The 19,998-nt window shown below is 48.4% G+C and overlaps 1 long non-coding RNA gene across 1 annotated transcript; it reads right to left on the reverse strand.

Moving 5' to 3' along the window:
- Positions 1–13,454: 13,454 nt before the first annotated feature.
- On the reverse strand, positions 13,455–18,879 carry LOC115294213. The gene is made up of 4 exons (XR_003909767.1): positions 18,605–18,879; positions 17,281–17,409; positions 14,440–14,522; positions 13,455–13,624 (listed from the first exon to the last, which is right to left on the reverse strand). It is a non-coding gene; the product is annotated as an uncharacterized LOC115294213 (long non-coding RNA).
- Positions 18,880–19,998: the final 1,119 nt, after the last annotated feature.

The following is a 19,998-nucleotide window of genomic DNA, read 5'->3' on the forward strand; positions in this document are numbered from 1 at the left end:
GAAGAGCAGTCCACATGGAGGAGACAGCTAGAGCAAAGGCCCTGAGGCAGAACCAAACTTAGCCTGTTAGAGAAACAGGAAGAAGTCATCCAGATGGCTAAAGAGAGCGGAGTGCAGGTGGGGAGTGGGTGGCGTGGGAATAAAGAAGGGGTGGGCCGGGGCCACATCACACAGATTAGTCTCCCTGTGCTGTGAAGCCACTGAGGTGCTCTGAGCTGGGTGGAGGAGGGTGGCACAAATCTGCTCATGGAGGCATTTTGAGAACACCACATGATCGAACCTGCATCTCATCCTTCTGGGGAATGACCGTTCCTGCTGTCGTGCTGCTTTTAAGGGAGGGAGGTGACTCTGCTGTACTTTTGCTTCCGCCCCGCGTGCTTGGGCCTTCTGGTGCACGTTTGGGCCTGTAGGGAAGTGGGACTGGCTCCCAGGAGGACGGAAACCACAAACTGAACAACTCCACCCTGGCCAGGGCTCTTTTTTTTTTTTTTTTTTAAGTTTACGTATTTATTTTGAGAGGGAGAACCAGGGAGGGGCAGAGAGAAAAGAGACAGAGAGAATACCAAGCAGGCTCTGCCCTGTCAGTGTGGAGCCTGACGGGGGGCTCAAATCCACAAACTGTGAGATCATGACCTAAGCTGAAACCAGGAGTCCGACACTTACCTGCCAGAGCCCCCAGGGGCCCGCCCAGGGCTCTTGGAAACTGTAAGTGAGAGAGACACCCCGCGAACCAGCTGAAGTCAGAAAGCGTTCCTCAGCTGCGAAGACAGGTAACGACAGTGCTGAACCCACCCGAAGGGCTCCGTGTCAACAGGACTGTCTCTGTCACTTGTCACTCTGTTTCTCTCTCGGCATTGACTTTATTTTCTCTTACTCTAGCAGAGCTTCCCCCCAAATGCCTTTAGTCCTGCAAAGTAGAATGTCTGTCCTGGGCCTCATGCCTCAGGGTGCCCCATGATTTGCAGTAACTTCCGTGAGATTACTAGAGCTGGGGCCATCGTCCACAGGAGCTCTGGTCCTCATTTCTTCCATTTAGGGCCTCTGACCCGCTTTCACCTACAGAGTCAGTCACAGACTCTGAGGAACCAGAAGCCTCACATCCGTGGGGTTTTCCTGGGGCCTGTGGACAGGCCGTAGCTCCAGGATGAGGGACTGATGAGCAGGCCACTCTCTAAAGGCAGCACAGCATTCATTTCACAGGCTCTCTCAAGACGGCCAGCGGGACAGTGCTGACATGCTGATTTGTGATGACTCTTGCTTTTTTTCCAAATGTTTATTTATTTTTGGGAGAGACACACACACACACAGAGTGTTAGTAAGGAAGGCGCAGAGAGAGAGGGAGACACAGAATCCGAAGCAAGCCTGGGCTCCGAGCTGTTAGCACAGAGCCCCACATGGGGCTCGAACACACAAACTGCGAGATCATGCCCTGAGCAGAAGTCAGACGCTTAACCGACTGAGCCACCTGGCGCCCCTGATTTGGGATGACTTTTACCCCCATCTGACACAGGATGACCTCAGAGTTCTGGGCTACCGTGACTCTTGGGCTCAAGCCGCATGTGAAGGCCCAGGCGTTGGTCTCTCCTGTTTGTGTCCTGACTGTGGTGCCCTTTTAGTCTGGAACACCCGAGGATGGCCCGTTGGTGGCAGGCGTCCTTTATCGTGTCCCCCACTGCTGTAGCAGCCCTCACTGCACCACACGTCAGGCTCTGTGCCACGTGGCCGTGCCTCTCCCCCTCAAGGGTTTTGTGACCATTTCTCCTCAACCGCAGTGCACTATTACATGGGTATTCTCTCGTGCAATAGATTGATTTTGTGCCCTCCTGGGTTGGCCGTGACCCGTGCCCGATAAGGAACAAGGCTTCTTTGTGCAGATGGAGATAACACTATCGCTCTGGCCTCTGCCCTCAGCCACCTGCCTCATTTCATTTCCCTCTCTTCCGTGTATGATTGGGTAGGAGACCTTTCTGAAACTGGGACCAAGTGGTGCAGTTTTAAGAAACACAGACCATCTATCCAAATTAATTTCAAAACAGCTCAAGTATTTTTATTCTTTACTCCTTCTGAATTCTGAAGGGGACCTAAGTGTGTGCCTCACCGCAATTCTATACATTTTTACCTGACAGTCCACAGCTGCTCCAGCACAGATTTCTTCAAAATTCTCACCCTTCCCACTGTGGCTGGGTGGCTCAGTCCGTTGGGCATCTGACTCCTGATTTCTGCTCAGGTCATGATCTCAGGGTGGTGGGATGGAGCCCCGTCTTGGACCTCGCATTGAATGTCAAGTCTGCTTAAGATTCTCTCTCTCCCCCGCTTGTGCTCTCTTAAAATAAAAATTAATGCCCTTGCCAGAACACCTAACCCCAAAGCCCATATGGCCTCTCTTCTCATTTATACTCCTCCTCTTAATATTTTATTACCTAGATCTGTGCTGTCCAGAGTATGGTGGCCGCTAGCCATGTATGGCTATTAAGCACTTTAAGTGTGGCTGATCTGAAAGGAGATGTACACTAAATGTAAAAAACACACTATATGTTGAAGACATTGTATGAAAAATAAAAAAGGAAATTTAAAATATCTGAGTCATTTTTTTATATTCATTCCAAGTTGAAATGATAATGTTTTAATATATGGGGTTAAATGAAATTTGTACTTAACTTAATTTTACCTGTTTCCTTCTTGCTACTTTTTTTTTTTTAGTATTTTTTTATTTTTGAGAGAGAGTGGCGGGGGAAGGGCAGAGAGAAGGAGACAGAGGACCCGAGTTGGGCTCTGCGCTGACAGCAAACAGCCCAATGCAGGGCTCAAACTCACAAACTGTGAGATCATGACCTGAGCAGAAGTGGGACCCTCAACTGACTAAGCCACCCAGGTGCCTCTCCTTTTTCTTTTTTAATATGGCTAGTAGAAAATTTTAAATGGTGTATGTAGATTATGTTATATTTCTTTTGCACAGTGCTGAGTCAGATCAATGAAGACTTCCCAGTTTTCTCCTTTGCCTCTAGCTTCTTCCTCATTCCTTCCTGGTTCTGTCTTCCTCTCCCTGATATCTTGGCTTGAAAACACAAAAGTTCCAATAAGTGGTCTGGCAGAAGAGAAGCTCTCCTCACATGGAAGTATCAAAGGGCAAAGCCTGGAGTTAAAAATACATCAGTCATTGGGGCGCCTGGGTGGCTTAGTCGGTTGAGCATCCGACTTTGGCCCAGGTCATGATCTCACAGTTCGTGGGTTCGAGCCCCGCGTCGGGCTCTGTGCTGACAGCTCAGAGCCTGGAGCCTGCTTCAGATTCTGTGCCTCCCTCTCTCTGTGACCCTCCCCTGCTCGTGCTGTCTTTCTCTGTCTCTCAAAAATAAATAAAAAACATTTAAAAAAAATACATCAGTCATTTATTGTAAATTTTTTAATGCTTATTTATTTTTTGAGAAAGAGAACGTGAGCATGGGAGGGTCTGAGAGAGAGGGAAACACAGAATCTGAAACAGGCTCCAGGCTCTGAGCTGTCAGCACAGAGCCCTACGTGGGGCTCGAACCCACAAACTGTGAGATCATGACCTGAGCCGAAGTGAGATGCTTAACCGCCTGAACCACCCAGGCGCCCCGATACCTCATTCATTTTTGTCTCATCCCACATAGGTTAAATAGTGTTTGCATTCAAATAGGCATTTGAGGGAATAACAGACTTCACTGTCTATTGCAATCTCCATCGTAAAATTTACTGCACAGAAAACAATATCAGGTGGAAGAAAAACAGTAAATTTTTTTCCCGAAACACAAAGTCCACGTCTTACTCTAGAGCTTAAATTATTTCATTGATGAGATAACTCCTCGCTAATGTTTGTTCTTTCCAGCCTCTGCTGTGATTCCATCCCCATTCGACACACTCCTATTACGACCATTAACTCTTCTTTATTTAAAATTGGTAGGCAGCACTTTCCTGTTCCGTCTTTCTTCACTTTCATAAATGTCTAGTTCCCAGTCCATCATCACCAATAACTTAAGAACCATTTTCTTCTTCACTCCAGGAGGCTGTCCTGAACCAGGAAAGCCGGGCTGCTGTGACTCACACCTCACATAAAATATGTCTGTTTGGGAAAACAGCCAGAAGTATTGCTTGATCGAACCTTATGATAGGAGATCAAAAATAGTTGTGAATACAATAGGAGGATTTGTTCCAAGTGTTGACATATTTTTATTGGATAATCTTTTAAATTTTTTTTTATTGAAATGCAGTGCACAATGACAGCTAACAAGAGATGGATTCCGACGTCTAAGTGTTCACATATGTGAAAGAATTGGCTGTGGACTGATAGATGCTTTTGAGACTAATCATAGCTGAGGACAAGAAAGGATCTCTTCCTTAATGATGATTCTCCCTGTGTTAATAAGGGAATAATGTATCCTGGGCGGTTGCAGCCAAAGATTGAAAAGCTAACCAGTTAATGTTAATCAGCCTGTGGTTTTGTAAGTTAGGAATCCAACTTGGAAAATGGTTTCTTGGAATCTCCAGGAACCAGGAGGGGCTGGAAGGCAGGAATCCCATGTCTTGGCTCACAAAGAGCACACATATATAATTTTAGGATGTATTACTTAGTATTCACTGTGGTTTTGTACATTTAATGTTTCAGACAATTGCTTGTTCATGTTCACTGAGGAAGAGGAAGTCGAGTGTTGTGTAATTAAACGGAATCAGGAGAATTAACGCTGATATTTGGTAAGCAGTTTCCTCTTCTTGTTCCAAGTGTCTAATTCATGCTTTTCCCGATACATAGCAAAATTGCAGTTCTCATCAGAAATTTTGAAGTTGAAATAGAAGTCTGAGGGCCTGGTTGACTTTGAGGTGGCATTCACTTAAGGATTTTTTGGAAATGACATGAGATCTTCGGCGATCGTGCTGTCATCTCTGAGGAGACGAGTGTGCTGGCCTGTGCAGACAAGTCTGTGGTGTTTGGTCCAGAAATCTCAGTTGTTCCCCCCTGGAAGCTGCAGTTTGTGTGTGAGAGTGGGCGCTTGCGGCAGAGCGGAAGTGGGACCGTGCGCTGGGGACGCACACGCTCATGCAAAAGTCCGGGCAGCTTCTCCCGAGTCAGGATGGGGCCGGCTGCCCTCCCCACAAAGTCCCAACGTAGCAGCAGCTTTCAGAGGCCCCTTTCCCCACCGCTCCCTCCCTGCGGTGCTTGTCCTCAGCCAAGTGCATGACTCTGTGCTCCTATAGACCTCGGGACACCTCTTATCAGTTTTTGCAACCTGTCCCAAGCCTAACACTTGAGCAAATCCTTTAAATGTGTAATATAAATGTGCCCCGCTCTCCTTTGGGGACCCTGTGGAGGTGCTGCCTTGATACCACATGTCTCGGTGAGGCATGGAGAGATGGACTCATTTCTATCTCTGTTAAATATTCTCCCTCTTAAGTGATGTGACTAAGGAAGAACACCTTTTCAAGTTGCTCTGGAGACCTATGGTTTAGTGCTAAGAAGATAAGGAGGCAGAAATTTGTGGCTCTTCAGTAAATTCTGCTGTGTACCTGCAGCCTTGTCAGTATAAATTCTGATCTCAGAGGAAAAATGGACTTCAATTATGACCCACACGGACGCATATCAGAACCCTGTCTAAAAGATAGGCTGGCAGAACCATAGAAGTGGGTACCAAAGCATCAACTTGAAAAGATATCTACCCCCTCATGTCCATTACCGTATTATTTATAATAGATACGGAAGCAGCCAAGTGCCACTGATGGGTGAGTGGCTAAAGGAAAGGGGAGGTGTACACACACACACACACACACACACACACACACACAAGAGGGAATACTACTCAGAAAGAAAGAAGGCACTGCTGCCCTTTTCGAGAACATAGATGGACCCTAAGGGCCTTATGCAAAGTGAAGTAAGTCAGACAAAGACAAATACTATATGATCTCACTGATTTGTGGAATCGAAAAAAGAGAACAGATGGGTGGTTGCTGGATAGGGGTCGGGGATAGGGACAGGGGACAAAATGGGTGAAGGGGGTGGAGAGGTACAAACCGCCCACTGTGAAGTCCTGAGGGTGTCATGTACAGCATGGTGACGACAGTGAATAATACTGAATGGCAAATTTGAAAGTTGCTCAGAGAGTAGATGTTAAAAGTTCTCACCCCAAGAAAAGGTAATTATATGTCTGTGTGGTGATGGATGTTGACTAGACTTACTAGGGTAATCATTTTGCCAGATGCATCGAATCATTATGTTGGACATATAAAATGAATGCAAAGTTCTGTGTCAATTATACCTCCACTTAAAGAAAAAGTGTGGGTGGGTGCCTGGTAAGGGGAGGCAGTGAAGGTGAGGAAGACGTCCCCACACTAAAGGAGCAGCAGCTGGGGCCCCGGGTCCCTGGGAGGAAGACACAGGCCAGCCCTGCCTAAAGGCACATGGAGCAGCGGTGGTGGCGGGAGTCCTCCTCCCTGCATCCTGTTTCTAGACATTAGAGATCTGGTTCACTGCCTGAGCAAATCTCTGAATGATGTTCATGGCATGAAGGGAAAACAGAGGAGGAGTCCAAGCCTAAATGCTAATGCGAGTCTCTGCATTAAAGAAACATTTATTGTGGGTTTGAACCGAGGCCAGGCTCAGGCCGCCAGGGCGAGCTGGAAGGAGAGAGTGGAGAGTGCTTCCTTTGAAGCTGGTGGTCGGAGCCCGGCTGGCTGTGGTGGCGAACCTGTCCTCCGCGCCGCCGTAGAGGAAGGCTGTCATTTCGAAGGGAGGGGCCGCACTTGAAGTTCTGTATTAACATTATTACAGATGATAGAAACCGTTTTCCCTCCAGACAGCTCTTATGTTGCAGAGACCCAAACAACTTGCCTAATGTGGGTTTTGCCCAGTCCCCTTAGAGCAGTGATTTTAAAAGAGCTTTAATTTAATGAAACAGATTGCCATGCCAGATAGTCCCCAGTGGGGGTGGAGCCGGTCTGCAGTGCTGAAGGGCTCTGAGCCCTGCCTGAATTTACCAGGCTGTGGAGCTGTCCGGGGCCTGCCCTCCGCCTCGGGGCGCAGCTATTGATGAGTAGCTCTGAGTGCCGATCCAAGAGCCAGGATGAACAAGGAGGAGCGGACCTCACTCTGCCCTCACGGCAGCTCTGAGCCTCAGGGAGCCAGGTGGGATGGGGAGAAAGGGCACCCACCGTGAATCCAAAGCAGAAAATATGAAGGGCCATGTGGGAGTCTGATAGAACCTTGTGGGGACAACACCACCGGGCAGGGGGATCCAATGGAGGAGGCATATTTAGGATGCACTTCAAAAGATGGGCAGGATTTGGACAAGAAACAGAGCAGAAGACAGATGAAAAGAGGGCACGTGGGGAAGTTGGAGGTGTGCCTGGAGAAGGAGGACAGTTTAGAGAAAAGGCCGAGAAGGGTAATCAGGGCCAGGTCGGGGAGGGTCTGGTGTAGGGAGGGAAAGGGCTGGGGGCCGCCGTGGTGACCCAGGTGAGAGGCACCGAGCTTGGCAGTACTGCTGCGAACATGTCCATGACCCTGTCACCGGGCCCTGAGAGCTTAAAAACTGAGCCTGGGACCACAGAACCCGAGTTCTGGCTTAACTGGTCTCGGGTGTGGTGGGGGCATTAGGACTTGTGGAAAGCTGCCCATGATCAGTGATTCTAAGATGCTGCCAACGTGAAGGACCCCCAGTTTGCACACATCCTGACTCAGTGGGGTGGGACTGGTTTTAGAAGCTCAAGGCGATGCCAGAGACCCTGGTCCATGGACCACTCTGAGAGTAGCAGGGGGGTCTGTAGGACTTGGCCACGAGGAGCACCTGCCTGAAATTTAACCCTTCTGGGGAGGAAAAATGGAAACATTTGACCTCTTCCATCTGGTATACTCCCTGACGCTGGCCGTTGCCGAGAGAGGGGACAGCCATTTTTACTAGCAGTCGATGTCCTTCAGGGACAGATGGGAACTTTAAACTGAAGCACACATACCCCTGGGGCTAGAGGAAGATCTTCTGGGGTTATGCGAGCATGAGTAGCTTTTATTGGACCTGTTCCCTTAGCTTCCACAGCTGATCCGCCGGAGACCACCCTCCTCCATGCTGACCTGCCTGCTCCTCCTTGCCTTCCCTCCCCGTCTCTTCCCGCACCCATGGCAGAGGGAAGATTTGCCTCTCATGGGCGTTACCATGGATGGGGCATTGTGGCAGGAGGCAAAAGTCCCCAGGATTCGTACCAAAGGGCAACTAGGAAATGCAGGCTCTTGAGATCAAAGTGAGAAGCAGCGATGTTGTTGCTCTTGGCTTCCTGAGCACAGAGCCTTCTTTATTATCTCTGCTAGAATCACAACTCTTAGGGGATTCTCAGGAGGGCCCGCAGCAATATGTTTATTTGAGCTGAAAAAATGAAATCATACTTTTCTGACCAGAAATAAGTCAGCTTTGGTTAATGTTGACAATGAGGACTGACTTTGCAATTAGATCATATGTGTAGTTAGCCGTATGGATTCTAAACACCCTACATGAATGCACTGATTTAATCCTCCCAACAGCCCTATAATTAGGTATTACTCTACTCTACCCAATTTATAGAGAATATTGATGTACAAGAGGTTAAGTACTTGCCCAAGGTCACATGGCTGCTAAGGGTTGACATTTTCTATACATTACACAAACTCAATCTATAGTTCCAGTAGTTTGACAAAACTATAATGTGATGTCCATATTCAAAATACAGTTCCCTGGCATCTTTGGCAGTTATTTAAGCATATGGTAAAGATCTTTAACTCTCACCTTTAAAATTTGGCTCACTGACTATGCAGTCTTGGCCCAGTCCCATCCTTCAGTCCCTCATATGCAAAAATGGAACAGGCATCTCTGTTCGGCAGGGTTGCAGAATGAGCAAATGCGAGAGCCCGAGAAGGGGCTGGGCGTGCGGCCAGTTCTGCATGAATGGCAGATATTATTAACACGGGTGGCATCTGGACAACCATCTCGGCATGTGGTAGGAGCTCCCTGAATGTAAGCACCCTTCTGCCTGATTAATGATTCCCAGATTTTAACCCTATGGAATAAAATACCCCACAGGGCGGTGGGGGAGGGCGGATGGTAGCACGAGGAGGCAGCTATGGCTTCCTCTTGTATTCCTTGTCCAAATTTCCTCACAGAAGACATCACAGTGCACTTCCTCCAGCAAGCCTCATCTGAGTAACAAAGCCTCACAATGACCTCTCTTTTCGTTGATCACTTGACTGGCTCACACTAGGTCTCCACAAATAGATCCGTGAATCAGCGAATGAGTGCTGGGAATTGGGTAGTGAATGAGGCAGGCACTAGATAGCACCAGACAACTGCAACACTGACAGACGCCGAAGTAACAGAAAAATAGGGGCTCGTGCAAACCCACATAAGGGGCATCAAGGAAGGGAAGGTTTCCTGGAAGGAAGTATTGTCTAAACTAAAATCAAATTGACAAGCATAAGTCAGATAGCACGAGCGGTGCATTCATAGGCCTGGAGGTAAGAGATGATGCGCTGAGCTGTATGAACAGGACTTAGTAAACTTGACCATGGATGTAGACTGCCTAGTCCTAAGCTTGGTTTCTTTCCTTCTGTTGGCCCTCCCAGATGGTGGTATGCTCCTGGAAAACACAAGGAGTTTTCTATATCTTTTGCATTCACCCCATATTTGCTCATTTCTTACCTCCCGGAGCACTGCCTAGAACCCTTTCTAGCCAGGAAACGGGCTAACAGAGCCCCTTCTGCTGGTCCCTAAGACATGAGTTCCCAGGAAGCCATGCTCTGAAATATCTTTTCACACATCAAAATTGGGATTATGTGGGAGCAATTCCCTGCAAGTGGCAGACAGACCCCACAACCTCAGAGCTGGGGCTTTGAGCCTATAGGATGGACGGAATATGTGGCTCGTGCCAGCATGCCTCTCCATCCCAGGAGGAGAGAAGAGCACAGAGTGAGCAGGGCTGGGAGAGCAGAATTGTCTGTTTACACTCTCCCTCTGTGACTGAAGGTCAAATCCCGTCACCAGCCGACAGACTAGCCTTTGTTGCTTCTCCAGAGTGGCCCTGGCCATTCTCTCTCCCCCATACTTTCTGAGGCTTTCTGCTCCAGTCTGGAAAATTAACTCTTGCACATGAAACAAGAAGCAAGCTCTGGTCACTGCAGATCAAGCGAGATCAGATACGTCTTTGGAGGCACAAAAGCAAAGATTTTCTCTGATTTTTCAGAGCATTCCAGTGGCAAGATTTTCCTGGAAATCCATGAGTAAATGCTACTTGTGTGCTAGAAACAATGAAATTCATTCTTATGGATGGTTCCAGTGAGGTCAGTGATACCTCCACACAGGCCCACACGCTCCCTAGCTGTCTGCTGGTGAAGGCCACATTGATGTGAAACTAATTTGTATGTTTCCAGTTTAAAAAACTCCATTTATTTTCCCTGTGGTTGTGATGAGCAGGTTGGATGGCAAAGAAAAATCCGTAGAAGGAGACATTACCGAAGGTCAGAAAAAGAGCCAAGCAGAATGTGAGACCCCTGGGCTCTGCTGGCCTGACCAGCACATTGGGCAAAGTCTGAGGTCTAGGGTGAAGGGCCCCACACATGGAGACTTGGCCACTTGAACAATCCTAGAGCCTGCTATTTTCTTGTGTGTGGGTTTTTGTAGTAAAATTTATTGTCAAGTTAGCTGACATACAGAGGACACACCGTGTTCTTGTCTTCAGGAGTAGAATCCCGTGATTCATCAGTTACATACAACACCCAGTGCTCATCCCAGCAAGTGTGGCCCCCTCAGTGCCCATCACCCATTTTCTCCTCCCCCCTCTCAACTCACTCTCCCATCAACCTTCAGTTTGTTCTCTATACTCAAGAGTCTCTCATGGTTTGACTCCCTCTCAGTTTGAAACTATGTTTTTCTTCCCTTTCCCCATGGTCTTCTGTTAAGTTTCTCAAATTCCACATATGAGTGAGAACATATGGTATCTGCCTTTCTTTGAATGACTTGTTTCACTTAGCATAATCCTCTTATTTCACGTAGTATATTACGTTGTTGCAAGTGGCAAGAATTCACTCTTTTTCATTGCCGAGTAGTATTCCATTGCATATATATACCACATCATCTTTATCCATTCATCCAGATATTTGGGCCCTTTCCATAATTTGGCTAACGTTGCTAGCACTGCTATAAACATTGGGGTGCATGTGCCCCTATGAATCAGCACACGTGTATCCTTTGGATAAAGGCCTAGTATTGAGCCTGCCTTTTTCTAAGATCACTTCCTTTGGCTCCTAAAAGTAGTCCCGACTTTCCTTTACAAGACCTCTAACATGCGTATTTTCCAGGATGTCTTTCCTGACCAGTCCCACCTGGCCCTGATCATTCCTTTGGGTTTTCTTTCATGAGTATATGCCCCACGGTGGGCTGGAGGCCCTGTGGAGTCAGGAACAACCCTTTTCTTGATTGTCCTCTCTGCAGCTCTAGAGGAAGATTTGTCAGTGGGAAGGCCGGGGTCCCAGGCTTCTGACTCCACGGGCACTATTTCCTTCCTGGTGGGATGTTGGAGCCCAAGTCCAGCCCCTGTCTTCCTCCATTGTTTAGGACTGCTCCAGTAAGCAGGCAGTTGTGCAAAACTGGGTGTTTTCCGGGAGACACCTTGCACTGCGATGCTTGTGTTTGGCTGCAGTTAACTCCAAGGCCTGTGCCAGCTACACACTCAACAAGAGCCATGCTTCCAGCCAAGTGAGTCCTCTGAAATGAAAACACAAACAGGCCATCCTGCTGGGACCGGTAGCCGCCTGCTGCTAGCTAGGGAGGAAGGACTTTCATTAGTTACTGTCACTGAGCTGGCACCATGCCAATCCCCACATCTGGAAACAGTTATGAAGAAAGAAGAGGCATGAAAGCCCGGGCCTCATGACCCTGCAGTGTTTCTTTCTGCTGCTTTATTTATTAATTTGCTGGTTTGGAGCAATCAACTCAGGTCCCCAGTGTAAGTTACAGGAACCAAAGTTAAAAAGGGGCCACGACAGTCACGATACGTTCCGAAAACGGGCCAAGATCTTATTTATGGGGTCTTGGATGAACTTTACATCTAAATAAACATGTTTTGAAGTTGCACAGTGTGTTAGGCTTTAATCACCCAGCCAAGCCTTTCTAAGCTCTGCCTTGAGCTTTGTGCTCCTCCCTAACTTGGCAGGACTCCTCCACGTAGGTCTCCAGGGCTCGCTAGGATTTGCGCTCATTGGATTTGGATGTGCAGATAGAGCCTGCTGTTTGCGCATCTCACACACACACACACACACACACACACACACACACACACACACACACGTGGACACACTTGTTACCTCCCCTGCCTGCCTCCTTTGAACTGTAAGTAACTGAAATGTTTCCGTGGAGGCTCACCTGTGCTTTCATGACACAATGCAACGTGCCGTTAGGTGCCGAAAGTGCCCCGAAGATGAAATAGTCCACAAGGCCTCGGGACCCATTCCAGAGTGCTTATTGGTTCTAAAGTTTAGAAAGTGCCCATATAGAAGATGGGCTTTTTGAAAAGGACCTAAATTCAAACCTTAGGATATTTAGATTTCTATACAATGGAAGGCGTGGGCGGGGTAGTTTTAAATCCAATGATCAAGGTGGCATTTTCCTTGGGCATTAAGAATGGATGCACAGAAAAGCAAGTCTTCCAGGCTCTTCTAGGTCTCAGGAACTGTAAAGCACTAACGAGAACCAGAAACCCAGACTAGCAGTATGTACATCTCTGGTCCTAACCCTGTCTCTGGTTTTGGGTTTGATGAGTTGCAGTCTACCTTGCTGACTTGGCTTCCCTCCCAACCAGATGATGAATCACCTCTTCTGGGAAGAATCCCCCCACCTCCCACTACTCCTCCCACCCTCAACTGACTTGCCGGCCCCCCCTCACCCTGTGTGGTTGGGTACTTCCCTTTGGAGCTCCTTCCCGTGGAGCTATGTATTAAGCACTTATTTCGTTGTATATATGCCTGGTCCCCCACCAGACCGAGTGCCTCATGGTCGGGGAATGACTGAGTCATTTCTGCAACTGCCATTGGCAGCCTGTTCCTGAGCTTGTAGCATGATTTCTGTGAGTGTTTGTAGAATCAGTCCAGAACCACTTTCTGGAGCAAGATGGTTGACCCATATATTGGCAGCAACACTTTTTTGAATGACATAGAACAATAGGACTTATTGAAATTGTAGTTCAACTGTGACATGCTAATTAATCTGGACGCATCTTTTCTACAGAATCAGGGGGTCATTTTAATACTTTTGTTGTCCTGGGATTCTGTTGTATTAAATGTTTATCCAAGTGACTACACCATTAGTTGGAAGAATTCTTGAGCACAGATAATTGATGTTTGATCAGTAATTTTAAAAGGAATAAAAGGAGAGTCTGGGTTGGTGTTTAAATGAGCCTTGCTGAAGTGTTGTCGTATGTGGGGTTGTGCCTAGTGCCCCAAATAATTATCTTTCTTATGTTACACACTTTTCCAGTGCTTTCAGAGAAACAGGGAGTGCTCAGTGTACATAGTCCATCCACAGTGTGAAATGTATTCGGAAAGAAAATGATCTGTCTTGCCAACGAAGGAGTCAGACAAAGGTCATTGCTGGAGTACGGAAGGCTGCAAAGAGGGGTCTAGATCATTAAAGAGGAATGGTGAGGCCTTGCCAGCACTTGCTGCAATCTGTTTAAGAATCCACATGTGCTGAGACTGTTAGTTAGCCCTGGGAGCCTAGAGGCTACCCGATGGTAAACTGGGGGGTGGTGGGAACGTTTCCTTTGGGAGGTTCAGGCCACCGGAGCCCAGTGTCAATGCTGCAAACTCCCTCAGGCGTCTGCCTTAGCCCTGGGGAAAAGACCGGGATGTGCTTCCCCAAAATTTAAGAGACCAATTCCCGTCATGCCCACATCAGCTGAGTAGCATTATTAACACAAATTCTGGAGACTTCCTCAGAGGAGGACCCTGCAACTGGCTGATCTGGAGGAGCTGAAAGTCACTGCTACCGGAGGCAGGCGGAAAATCCCGTCCCCCGTATGTGGGGGCCCCTGGCTCATCTAGATTCACCAAGCAGTAAGGGCAGCTGGTTCCTTCTGTAGGCTGGGAGTGGCCTCACGGTAAGTTTGTTGAGGAGTGCCAAATAATTCCAGCTGAGCTGCTCAAAGGAACACAGATGTCATAGTGAAGATAAAGAATGGTTCCGGCAGCTCAGTCCTCTGCCTCTCTGGAGTAGGAGGGGAATGGCTGTGTGTCACCACTTTCCTCTCTGAAGAGGCCTCATTCACCAAAAAGTCGGCTGGGGACTTGCAGGGTTTTGCTCAATGAACATCTGTGCACCAGAGCAAAAGTTCTAGAGCTTTCGAGAAGCGTGTACCTACACTTCCCACCCAGGAGCATAGGACAGTGGTGTGGGCAGAGCGGGTGCTAGGACCTGGTACCTCTGTTCCCATGCTGACTCTTCAGCTTACAGCTTCATCGCTTCTCTGGAAAGCTTCGCCTCTCCCAGCCTTGCCTTCCTCATCTGTAAAACAGAAAAAATGATACCCAACCCATAGGATTATTTTAAGGATGAAATGACTCAATGCATGGAAAGTACTTAAAACAGTACCTGCCCTTAGTAAACTAGAAGTGTCCTTCAGGCGGGCAAATAGTCCATGCGTGCGCATGCGTGCACTTATGGGCTTTCCTCTGCCTCCCCACTGCTCGGAAGCTCACTGCATTTCCTAGACACAGCCTCGACTGGGCCAGTCCCTGCTTTTAGAAGGAGCAATCCAAGCTCCTTTCCGTGGCTCCTCTTATCAGTGCATTTAGGCCCTAACCTCTTGGTGCAAGGTCAGGGGGGAAGACTGAGGAAGAAATGCTGGGGAATGCTGGGAGCGGGAGGAAGCCAGCTTGAAGAAGCAGCTGGTGCTGACAGGTGTGCTCTGGGCCCAGAGCCTGCCTGCTGCCTGAGGGGAGTGGAGGGTCCAGAGAAGTCAAGGTGTGTATCATAGAACCCTGGAAGGGGGGTGGGGGGGGCAGTTCTGCCCTTCCCCTTCAGGGTAAAGGTGCTGATCTAGAGAATGGGCATGTTCCAGAATGTGCAAACCAGCAGGCAGAGTGTTGTGTCTCTTACCTCAGGCTGTCTGGCCTGCACAAATCACTTTCTATACCTTGTATTCAAATGTCCCGAGTCCTTTTGATGAGGCGGGGGTGGGGGGGGTTGGGATGAGAGCATCTCGTAGGCACTTGTGACGTGGCTCTCAGCATGGCTGCTGTAGAGCACATCTGTCGATGGCTGCCACTCCTTCCCGCTTCTGCTGATGCTCACACCGCGTGTGGCTGAGGAAGCGGAGGCTCTCTCTGCGTTTAGCATGGGGGATGGGCAGTCAAAATGAGGATGTGACGTTGGGAGCACCCAGCCCCAGAGAAGCTCGTTCCTTCCTGTTGGGACTGAACACCCCCCCCACACACAGGGAAGGCGGGAAGTGGAACCAGGACAAACACTTTTTGAAGCCCTTTGGGTTTCTGCCTGACCCTCGGGGCCACTTAAATCAGAGTCCTAGCTGTGTCTGAAGCGTCCATCTGTGCTTACTCCAGACCAGTCCATTGCAATGGGTGGGGGTTGCACCAGAAGGGATTTAGGCTGGACTTCCAAAACACACGCAGCAGTCCATGGTGGAATCTGTACATGTTAACTGGGCTTTATGCGGAACTATTCTGAAATTCTAAAAGAAACGCATGTGTAAACATTTGGGCGAAGTGTCACGGCAGACCTAAGGGCTAACAGCCAGTTTCGACATTGGAAAGGAGAGCCTTCCTAAGGTGGGAAGGCCAAGGAAGGAAGACCAGAAGGTAACACAGCAGCCCAGAAAGGTTAAGGAATCTACCTGAGGGCACACAGCGTCTCAGAGCTGTTCTTAAAGGGAGAGAATACACATACTTGGAGACCAGGAGGAGCCCAGTGTGCATGGCAGAAGCAGAGGTGGGACTGTATGGGGTGTGGACTGTGTGCCTGTGTGCTGTGCCCCACGGGAGCCAGGGCTGATGTCAGGATATGTGGGAGAGCAGGCTGGAGCCATCAAAAGGAGGAATTCTCTAGAAGCCTTAGAGGCCAGGCACAGCAGAAGAAGGGCAAGGCATTGAAAGTAGCTTTGGGTGTAGGGATCATGGAAGGGATCAGTTTTATTCTATGATACAGCCTTTTCGGTGTTTTCCAAACTCTGTATAATCTGCATGCATTTTTTTTTTAACCAGAAAAAAAAGTCCATTAAAATGAAAGAAAACAGGCAAGGAAGTCTGGATTTTCTCTCATAAACAACAGAAGCCATCGGGCGTGTCCTCGGAGATCTGTGTCCGGAGAAGTGGCGCTTGGGGAAGATAAGGCAGGCGGTGTTGGGAAAGATGGCTGCAGTGAGCATAGGGTATGGAGGAAACTGGCCAGGGGCTGCCGCTGGTAAGAAGTGAGGTAGTGGGGTCTTCCAGTGCTATGTGGAGGAACAGAAACATCTGGAGGGGTGTGGAAAGAACACTTGGAAGGTCTTGGTGACCGTTTGTATGTGGGGAAAGAAAAGGGGGTGAGGCAAAACTTGCTTTGGGGTTCCCAACCCTGGGTGGTGCCCTTGGCAGGAGTAGGGACGCGGAAAGGAGTGGGACGAAGAGAGGAGTGGGAAAGGCGGCCACCGGGCTTGCTGGAGTTTGGAATGCATTGCCTTTGGGTGGTGTCTGTTTCTTTGAGGCCTTTGCCCTCCAAGCAGGAAAATTGAGGGGAGTAGAGGAAAGGCGTGGGTAAGCTTTGTGTCTCGAGTTCCCTACTGTGGGTATCACTCCTCGAAAGTATTTGAGGTCAGGCAACCTCAAAAGTGCCTGTGGATTCTTCTAGGAGATTTTATCTGAGCCAAATCAATGCAACTCTCTTGTGAAAAATCCATTTCCCTGGAAAATGAAGTTGGGCTCTAACCAGCTAGTAGCATTTGGCAAGCCCTGATTAAGAAAGCCAGTGTTTGCAGAAGTTGTGACAACAGCCGGTCATTTAGGAAAGTAAACACTGAGGGCCTCGTGCCATTTTAGGGCTGTGACAGTTGGTTCTGTCCCCATTAGATGTAGAGCCTGAAGCTGCAAGTTTAAATGCTTGCTGTTACAAACCTGTGGACCACCCAGGCCCCCTTTCCAGGGTTTGAAAAGCAGGAATTGAAGGTGACCCCATCTGAACAGTTTCCTTTCCCATTCAGTGTGTAGAAGACACTGAATATCTAACGACTGGACTTAGCAAAACAAAAGACAAACCAACTGCCAGTCACCTGGGTGTCTTGACGGACATTCACAAAGTCAGCTGGGCCTCGGTGCGACAGCTGACCACGTTTCCAATATGGTCACGTCACTGGTTAAAACTTCAGGGGTCTTTCTTTTTGTCGATGTCTGTTGAAACACTGTACAAAAATTGAATTGTAGTTTAAACTCATCTGAGCTTTACCCATTTAACCTAAAACACTGCTGGCCTGTGTTTGACGGGCACACAAATGACCTGGTGATCTGTTAAAATACAGAATCTGATGGGGGCCAGGGCGGGGGTATCTAAGATTCTGCGTGTGTTCCACACATTTTCGGTGACAGGGTTATGGAATGCCCTGACAACCCAAATCCGAATTCCCCAAATGGTACTGCAGGAACCCCTCAATTTTAGTAGACAAGGCTGTTTCTTGCATTTGTCAGGGGGACGGAGAATTGCTGTGTGTTAAGTACTGTTCTAAATGCCGTGTGTTGTACAGAGAATGGAGACTTTCCCCAAATTGTGATTCATGCACTCTTTTAAGCTGGATATCTCCTGCCAAAGCCCATCCTTCTTTCTCCCCAGCATGTCTTAGGGTGCTGAAGAGCAAATTCGCTACACGGTGGCAGGTTTTTTAGGCCGAGTGTGCTCTGGAAATGATCTCGGCCATGTCCTCTGTCCCTGATGTGCAGACATCACCAGGAACTCCAGGGAGGATGGCCAGAGGGAGGCATGAAGTGGACCAGGCTGCAAATGCCATGTCTCCCACCCACAGACCCCAAACCAGTTTCTCTCGGTTTCCTTTGTGGGGAACTTACTGGAACCACTAATACATCATGATGTTTAAGGCCCGTTGTCAAGCACAACAGAGTTATTTTCTAAAACCAAACTGTTTTGAGTGATCTTACAGGAGCCACAGAATGTGAAAGTAGTCATTTTTATAAAGTGCCTGAAAAAGCCTCGTAATTATTGTTCCAAACAGGCCACTCTGTCTCTTGAGTCCGTCTGACATGGAAAGAAAAAGAAAATCCTTTCCTAGTGAGCTGTGCTCACCCTGGCTAGATCCAGGTCAGCGGGGATGGAGGACCCCTACTTTTTCCTCCAGCTGCATCTTGTCCCGTGGAGCAAAAACACCCCTCCAAGCCGCTGTCTCTGGCAGGAGGGCATGTTTACATTCATGGGGCTCTGCGTTTCACGGTTTCGGAGAGGGGCAATGGTGGGCAAGGAGGTGAATTTTTTTTCTTCCATCTAAACAGTCAGTGAAATATTGCTGTAATCTCTTACTGAGCTCATGGAAAAACTCAAGTCATCGAATGTTAGTTTTACAGATGAGGGAAGTTTTACAGCAAGATTACCTGACTTGCTCCAACGCCGGTAAATCTTGCTACAGGGAGAGTTGGGCTGGGAAGGCAGGCTCCCAGGCTCTTACACACAAGATGCGTCTTCCGAAAAATTGTGATGCAGCCAATGCTCCAGCCCCAGGGGACATTTCAAGCCTGAGCTTGGATCTCTTTGAGTGCTTCATAATGTCCTGTGCCAAGCAGTCATGTTGAAACAGAGAAATGTTCTGCCTGAAATTAATTAAAAGATCATTTTCACATGATCGCTTCTATAGTTGCTATTCAGTGACCTCTATTATATAAAACAATTACTGGGGAGAAGTAAGCAACTCATATTCATTGACCACTTGTCGTTGAGTCATATTATAATCTACCCAAAGTCCTGCAGAGTAGTTTTTATTACCATTTCTATGAGATAAGCAGCAGCTGAAGCTCAGAGGAGTTGAACAGCTTGCCCAAGGCCACACAGCTTATAAGGAGGAGGACTGGGATTTGAACTCAGGCCATCTGCCTCCAGAGCTTGTACTCGAAGCTTTGTTACACAGGTGCCGTTACTTAGGCAGGGCTGCCTATCTACCTGGTGGATCCTGGCATGGGGGCCTCAGCCACAAACCTGAACCTTCCAGCGAAATTGCCAAGAGCTACTTCCTCCCTTTCCTTCCCAGAAACTTCCTGTCGTTTCTTGCCCTACCCTTCATGTCAAAACCACCCCAGATTCCTAAAGGAGTTCTTTTACAGCAGCTCAGACTCAGATGCCCATCCATGGAGGCTTCCATGTGCTCAGACCTCAGTCTAGCCAATGCAGCCTTCCCAGCAGGTTGATCTGAGTGGCCATCCACCCTGACTCACTGAGGGGGTCATTGCCAAAGATACCTCTCTCTTTGCTTGAGCAATGGCTGAGTGGAAATTCAGCAGATAGGATTCTTTGAGGAAGAAATCATCAAAATAGTTCTTCCTATGCTCCTCTCTGGATTTTCTCCCAGAGGCTCCAGAAAAAAAGGAAATGTTAATAAGCACCACGATGAGGAAAAGAAATCATAGATAAAGTGTAGCTAAATCCCAGGGGTCTGAACCCAGTGCCTAGGGCAGCCAGAGAGACATTCTCCTCTCTCAGAAATTTGTTTTCAGGAAAGTGCATTTATTCCAGACTGAAGTGTGTGTCTAAAGGTGCTCACCCGTGAGTAGAATAGCCCACATCTGGACAGAGATAGGCAAAGGGACTATTTCCCCCACAGCAGCAGAGGTCCCCAGCACTGAGCCTGGCCCCCACAGCTAGCCAGCAGAGCAAATGTCCCACCTCTCCCTTCTGGGGACATGGGGAGGGGAGGAGACTAGGAGGGCATCAGGGAAGGTCAAGGTCGGGACCGCTCCAGATCACCTCCTGGTCTTCAGTGCAGAAGATACAGTGG

Source organism: Suricata suricatta, chromosome 6 (genome assembly GCF_006229205.1).
Source record: "Suricata suricatta isolate VVHF042 chromosome 6, meerkat_22Aug2017_6uvM2_HiC, whole genome shotgun sequence".
In the NCBI taxonomy this organism is placed as follows: Eukaryota; Metazoa; Chordata; class Mammalia; order Carnivora; family Herpestidae; genus Suricata; species Suricata suricatta.